Source organism: Anopheles aquasalis, chromosome 3 (assembly GCF_943734665.1).
Source record: "Anopheles aquasalis chromosome 3, idAnoAquaMG_Q_19, whole genome shotgun sequence".
Taxonomy (NCBI): domain Eukaryota; kingdom Metazoa; phylum Arthropoda; class Insecta; order Diptera; family Culicidae; genus Anopheles; species Anopheles aquasalis.
In genome coordinates, this window is record NC_064878.1 from 22,521,596 (window position 1) to 22,529,095 (window position 7,500).

At 46.1% G+C, this 7,500-nt stretch overlaps 2 protein-coding genes across 7 annotated transcripts in view; both read left to right on the plus strand.

Moving 5' to 3' along the window:
• The window catches only part of LOC126577342 (ATP-binding cassette subfamily G member 4), a 21,799-nt gene extending 21,387 nt beyond the window's left edge, over positions 1-412 (plus strand). For all 5 annotated transcript variants that reach the window (XM_050238874.1, XM_050238872.1, XM_050238873.1 and 2 more), the window contains exon 9: positions 1-412. This exon is cut by the window's left edge and continues 801 nt beyond it. The gene's annotated coding sequence lies outside the window, so the exon portion shown is untranslated.
• Positions 413-5,282: 4,870 nt separating this feature from the next.
• LOC126578970 (F-box/LRR-repeat protein 16) overlaps positions 5,283-7,500 on the plus strand; it is a 34,361-nt gene continuing 32,143 nt past the window's right edge. Inside the window, exon 1 of one of the 2 annotated variants that reach the window (XM_050242123.1) lies at positions 5,283-5,356. The gene's annotated coding sequence lies outside the window, so the exon portion shown is untranslated. Of the gene's footprint in view, positions 5,390-7,500 lie in introns of both variants that reach the window. The other variant, XM_050242122.1, reaches the window with a different exon arrangement.

Sequence of the window (7,500 nt, forward strand, 5' to 3'; positions counted from 1 at the left end):
GTTCTAGACAGTCCTGCCCTCTTTGAGCAACCATTTCAATTCGGATTCAGTGAATAATAGCTACCCTGTAGATATAAGTAGGGATGCGCCACATTCCGTTAGTGGTTAGATAAGAGGAAATGGTGTGCAAACAGTAACAAGATATTGGATAGCCATGTAAGTTTGATAAATTGAAGCATGACAGAAAGGCGGACCAATTCAGTTGAAGGCCTGCAACGTGTTCCTTCCCCTAGTTATCCCTCATGACAATGTTTTTATCAACACCATTGTGAACCTTTTCAGTGAACGATGACGATGGTTGAAACAGGTTTTGACTACTTTTCGAAAGGAAGACAGTTTTGGGTAACGAATTTCAAGTGTGTACTTACGAAACAAATGCCAAATTAATAAAAATACAGAATTTATTTTTTAATTTTCAAAAGATTCCGCATATCAACCGCAAATGCAAGACAAAATAGTGAGAAATGCGATGCAGGGAAATGTGTTTCCTACGAGGCCATCGTTTTTAGTGAAACGCTTCGACGGTCTGATTACGCCTGCTAGCAAAGCATGCTACTAAAGCTCAGCGTAGCGAGAGCTTTTCATCCCTTATGAGGCTGATTTGTCGTTTGATTTTTGAAAGAAATACTTAGTTTCTCATGCAGCAAGATGATCTTTTCAGGGTGATGCTGCTGATATAAAGGTATGTTCCGAATTTATGTTTTTTTTTTAGATTTATCCATATCAGGATGTTACTGCTTTGATACAGCACTACTACAAAAAAACAAGTTGAAAGATATACTAGCAAACCAATTAATTGCTTGTGAGCTGCACACCATTTTCAAGAACCTCATAGAAAACAAAAAAATCGTCGCACTTTAAAGAACAGATTAAAAGATGTTGTTTATTTTGAAAACAAATCCTTTGTTTGTGCAGTACCGCGGTCTACTAGTTCATCGTATGCCGCGAGTTTTATGCAGCTCTAGACCACAAGCCCTCGCCGTAATCCGTGGGATCAGCGCACTATTCATAACACGTCGGTTAGGCCTCAAATCCCATCAAAGGGCAGTAAACAGGTTACTATCGTGACGGATCGTGTTTGGTACCTGTTGCGCTGTTCCTGTTTTTTTTTATCCACCACGAATGCCGCACAATCCACGGATGCGTGTGAACCTCCTGGTTGGTGGCCTCGGGCTGGCCGACGTTAAAAATAATGGCCATAATAAGTTTCACCTGTAACGAGCAGGGCGTGCCAGTGCTGTTGTCAGCTGTTTCGTCGCAAAATGTAAGCAATTTATTCCCGGTGTTAATAGTTCCGTTTGCGGGCTTGCACGAGCAGGGCTCCGTTAACCCGGTTGACCGTAGGGAACACCGATGGCAGCCAAAATCTGTCATTTTGATGATTCGACGGCCATTGCTTGACGGGAATGGTCGGTGGCAGTACCGATGGTGCTGTACCGGCACTTACTGCTTCATTAACACGGCCAACTGCGCTTTGGCAGGTAAACGCGATGGCCGGGCCGGCGATTTGCCAGCAAATGGAGGCGCGAGCCAAATGGACTTGTCCGTTATTTCGTTCGGTGAATTTCGGTGTTTTATTTTTTTCGTCTTCTCTCAACACACGTTGGACCAACGCCAGACAGATTGTCGGGGCCCCGTCTTCCGGCCGGGCAACTTGGTTGGTGACTGACTGGGCATGTGTTGCATTTGTCTGGGATTTACCCTCACCCCAACCGTGTGGACGTGTGGATCGTTCCGTTACTAACAATTTCCTGCAATTTGTTCCGCCTTAATCCCTCGAAAGCCCGATCGCTGAAGATCGCTCGAACTGGTGGTCAATCGACTATGCTCCGCCTGGTGTCAGGAATTCACTTCGGGAAGGGTGCCAAAAGGTGGCAAAACATCTGCGATCAGGCAACGCCTGCTTGTCGGGAGTCACTTGAATGAAACCAATCGCACCCAAAAATTCTCCCTCATTCAATATTCCTTCTAAATTGTCCACCGAAATTGTGTTCCGTTCCCATCATGTGTCCTTGGGAAGATAATAGAGAAAAAGGTTCCAATTAATGGCAAACGGAGTCGGAGGCCCTGTCAGCCCAGTTGGCAAACGTTCCGTGTTCCATTTTCCAACAATACCGTACTGGTTGTTGGCAAGCGAATGCCATTTATCTTGTTGCACGCGCTGGCTGCAGTAGGAGCTGCCCTGTGTAGGCGAAAGATCAAACGGTTGCATTCCGTAATGGAACATTATTTTCTTTCCTCCGCTGACTCACAACCGTAACCGTAACATGGATAGTAGGTTAGTGGACATAATTAAGTCATAGTGGCGTGGCTCACTAGCGAGCGAGCGATCACGTTTGATCTGAAATATGGTTTAACCTCATTCAATGTAGGTCTAGTTGCGCTCGGGTCGCGATCGAGCGAGCTACAGTGCTAGGACGTGGAAATGCGATTTTTATTGTTGATTTGTATCCCACGATGTATGGCTGCACTGTCGGACTGTTTAAGGTTCACCTAGCAATATGTTTCCTTGCGTTGATTTATTAATCATTTAGAAAATTGTAAGCTTAAAAGTAAACTAGCTTCGGTGAAGAGCTTATGATCATTACCACGATAACATACGAGGAACATAAATGAAACATTAAAGGATCTTAGAAGCATACCTCAAAGGACGAATAAATGAATTTGTAGTGTAAATTATTTTTGTCGAAGAATCAGATTCCTTTTTCAGATTAAACAATACCAGATCACATCTGACAAAACAATCGGCTTCGTTTATTTCTGGCCAAAAAAAGGCTCATTTTTGACGATTTTATGTGACGTAACCATTCAACACTATTTTTTGAAGTGAATGGCATATTAATTTATAACTTTTGAAGAATATTTGGTATTGTTTTGAGCAACATTCATTGAAAAATTAATACGTGGCAATAAATTTTGGTGGCATGTCGTCGCAAAGGTACTTTTTACGGTGCTCATCGTAGCTACGTGATGGGTCATCAGAAAAATACTAATGTTCTTTTGATAAATTATAAGTTCATCCAGGTAGCACCGTCGAGTTTTTGTCGAATTTCTTATTTTTCGGTTTTTGGCAGGTTTTTAAAATTGAAAAAAGTGATGCGTTTTGCGATTTTGCCTAAAACATGATTTTTAAAGATTTGTTTAAAAAAAAGTGTCATCTATTTTTATGAAATCTTGACTGAGCTACCTAGCAAATAGTGTACAGATTATGAGTTAAAATTTTTAAATCGATTGGATAAGTAGTTTTTACGATACGATGGGCACCGACTCTGAAAACGTTGGTTTTGGGAAACGCTCTCCAATGTAGCGGGCTGCATGAAATGCGGATTTTCAAAAATCTATAACTTTGTCAGTTTTGCTTTGATTGATCCAAAACTTTTACTCAATACCCTTGAAAGGATAATCGTTCAGGGAAAAATGTTAACAATATGTGTCACATAAAAAATTAAATACCGAAGCCCACCCTTAAGCAGACTTTCCATTGAAAGCAGCAAATTGAAAGCAAACATTAAAAGCAGTTTGTACTAATAAAAATCGAGGAGAGACTTCTCTCTTATTAGGATATTAAAAATGAAATAATTCTTCAAGATTAATAAAAAACGATGTTCCGGATGTTGAAAATTTAGACAGAATAACGTTAACCGGAAGAACTGTTGCTCTAAAAAGGAAATTCATGATTACTCTCATGAACACAGTAGCCATTTGGAAAATTTATTACACACATCAGTAGCCACATTAGTACCGTATAACTTGGATCAACATCTGTTCATTGTGGTATCAGTCTTCAAAGTGTTTTTTTTACACTTCACAGCAACATCAGAGTGTACTTTGCATGCACAAGCAACATTCACAGACGAAAATACGATAGGCGCCAGCGCTAGTTCCCCATTTGTTGATTTACAGGAACCCCTTTTCACCTCAATTCCTTTCCACGGTACCGTATCGAATTGTGACTTAACCTGCATCTGCCAATCACCAGCATTAAGAACCTCGATACTGCTGAGAAACAATATTTCTCGCACCCTGCGACTCACACACTCGCCCTTAGCCAACAGCGAGCTCCCTACTGGCCGATGTGTTGAATACGACCGCACAGTGGCCACGCTACGACCGAAACCGCAGCGGTGAAAAAACATCTTCGCCCACACCGACGGACGGACACGCTAGGAAGGGTGGGGCAAAAAATCTGGGTTGATTTAACGGAAAGCGGAAAATCAAAATAACAAACCCCTCCCACGAGTCGCCGCTGCACCCGACATCATCGCCATCACCAACGGCATTGTGGTAGACGGTACCGAGCTGAGTCACCTGCCGGAATGTGGCGGCACCGCGTGCTGGCACAAAATGTATTGATAATCGTCACGCATGCTAGCCGGCCGTAGCGAGATGACGGGTGACATGATGCTCATAATGTTCAACACTACCGTTCTACATTCACCACACACCCCCCCCCCCCCCCCCGGCTCCCTGGCTCCCTGGCCGGACATGGAACGTGGACCTTCCCCCTTCTACCCACCGTTTAATAATTTAGACCACGAAGTGTGCGGTTTTTGGTTGCCTCTTTCGTTGGTCAACCAAACAAGCTAGTTAGTTTGCGGTGCGCTGCTCTGAAGTGTGCGTGCGACTGTGTGGTATGCTTCTGCGTTCCGGACTGCTACTAACGTTCTGCCGTAGCTGAATGAGTTGATGGCCATAGCGGCGTTATTAATGGTGAAATGATATATGCTCATTAGCCGTCACGGTGTCCTACTTACTAATTCGTTTTGTAGGTGGTTTCTTGGGGCCGTCGAGAGACTATTGGATGTCATTGCAAAACTTTTTAGTAACCGCGAATGTAGTTCTGCGCCATCAGCAGAAGTTTTGAAACGTGTCGTCCCATACAATCCTCCAGGTGGCCGTTACTTATTCGCGCTTTTACCGTTGCAGAAGTCCTGGGGCGAATCAAACATTCAAATCTGTTTCGCCCGTACTTACGTGACGTCAGCGAGAAAGGGGGCAGCAGCAGCAGCAGCACGTCGTTGTTGTGTGCGTCGTTGGGTTCTGCGCACCTGACGAACATCGCGACAGGCTCCCCCTTTTTCTCCACCGTCCGGATATGTTGCTATGGCCAGGCAAGGGAATCCTTTATTTTGGACTGGCAGAGGAGTTTGGACAGGACAAGCGCAGAAGCTTCACTGTGGCTTCGTGTAGGTAGAGAGAGAGAGAAGAGGGACGAGGCAGTAGTGTGCTTCCCAAGAGAGTGAGCTATCCGAAACCGCACGGTCAGCAGCAGCAGTCGAGAGCCACACGCCAGGACGCGCTTGTCAGTCAGTCGAGTGTTGTGCCGTGGTTGTTCTGTGCGTCCTTCGCAGACTAGGTAGTGTTTGCAGTAGCAGCAGCAGCAGCGGTGGTTAGTTTTATTTTAACCAAGAGAAGCCTTCAGTTTTTCACTAAGGCATTCCCTCGGTGCCAGCATTGAGGTTTGGTTTCTGTTAGTGCTCTCCGTTGGCATCATTTGTCAGCAATCAAAGGACTCCATCATTAGTATGACGTTTCCGCCCCGGGTGAAAATTTGATCAAAGTGTGCCATCGTGATAATCTCATCCACTTCATGGTGCCGTCGGAGTCAGTGAAAATATTCCGAGCCCGGTTTTCGGTACACCAACACACCACACAGTGTCCACACCAAAGGATTCCCATTTTGTGTTTCGCTGGAAATGCTCTAACATCAAGGCATGGGCAAAACAGGGCCTACTGGTGTGCGTGCTTGTGTATGAGCGCCCTGCGTGGTGCCGGTGAGAGGTGATTAGCTCGACTGGAGCACGACGGTCCACCGGCTCTCGCTGCGTGGAAAAACGCGTGGAAAACATCCCCAGCAGGCCTGGGCTGGTCTCGTTGCCACAGGATGTGCGCTGTTTACCCTTCGACGGTGTGAGAACCACTGCTCGGTGAGAAAAGGACGATGAAGCGTGAGAAAAGTGCGGACGCTCGGGCGCGCGCGAGAAGGAGCAAGAGGCGGCGTGGTGGTGCGACCTGTGTTGTGATGGTGATTTCGGTGATTAATGATATCCCGCTGCTATGTTGGGACGACGCCGACGCATCGCATCTTTAGGTCGCTGCTGCTGTTGCTGTATCGTGCGTGTTACGCCGTTCTTGCGAGGGGAAAAGGTTTAATGAACGGGAACGCCACTGGCATGCTGCCACGTAACGTGCGCGCTGAGCACAGGTTGCTTAAAGGCTTATCGCACGAGAAGAATGGAACAAAGCTTTGGGAGTTTTGGTGTTTGTTTCGAGATTGTCACGCCGGTTCTGTCTTAGGTGGTTTTGTTTGAAAAATGAACTGTAAGCAGGCAGTAACAACGGAACGGCGGGTACTGTCATGCAGCGCTTATGTGGTGACCAATTAGATCACGTGGCTGGCGATGGTTGGTGGATTTCTAGTTAATTAAGTTGTAGCAAAAGATGAACCACATTGTACGCTGCATCTAGTGTTACTTTTTAATTGTTGTTTTTTTCATTTTCACAATGTTGCGAGGCTCAACGAATTTTAATTTGATTCTTCAGATTTATAGTTAAGAATATGCCTCATTCAAAATTAAGATTTGTTTCGTTGACTTCTTCTCTCCGCTGGTGGAGTGGCTGCTGGCTTGTGGCTCACAATTCCCGCCCATGAGCCACAATAGTAACAATACGGTCCCCAGTGACCATTCACTAATTAAATGGCTAGCTACAGTGTCGAGCTTTAATTACAGTTCAACCACCACTCTCGTCGGACATGACCAAACGCAACTGATTACATAAAGTGAAACCACAGCCAACGATCCCAACACCGGCATTTAACCGGGCCATTCCTTTAATTCCACTTGAATCCTAACCCCTTGCATCCTTGCCCGCCTGCCTACCCGTCTGTTTGCCTGATGCCAAGCCCCTTCCACCCCTTTGGTACACTTAAACGGTTTGATTGGTCGTTAAATACCGTGGCCAACCGACGACCATCGCGACGACGCACGTCGTTTAGCAGGACGCTGATGCCGCACACCAACAAAGAATGCTAGCTGGCCCACCACCATCATCGTGAAGCATCTTTTAGTTTCATAACACAACTGCAAAAGGGTTTTCCTGCGTTTCCGACGGTTGTTGCTTTGACTTTCGAGTCGCGTTGGGTGTCGTTGGCTTGGTTACTGCATCGTGGCCATCGCTGTCTAGGCGTCCCCATCATAATCGCTTCGAAAGGGGTGCGGGGTTCTCCCCGCAGCCCAGCATCATCATCGCGGCAAGGTGCGTTGTTCCGCGTTGTGTGGCCGCACGCGGTGCGTGCTGTGCTTGTGCGACAGAGAGAGAGAGAGAGAGAGAGAGAGAGAGAGAGAGAGAGAGCGCAAGAGAGAGAGAAGAGGAACCGTAATTCGGTCGAGATTATAAATAACGAAGTACAACACAACACACGCCGACTGGCCGACGAAAAGGGGTCGTCACTAGGGTCCACTAGGGGGTGGTGGTTGTGGGAGGGAAGGCGAGGCAGCA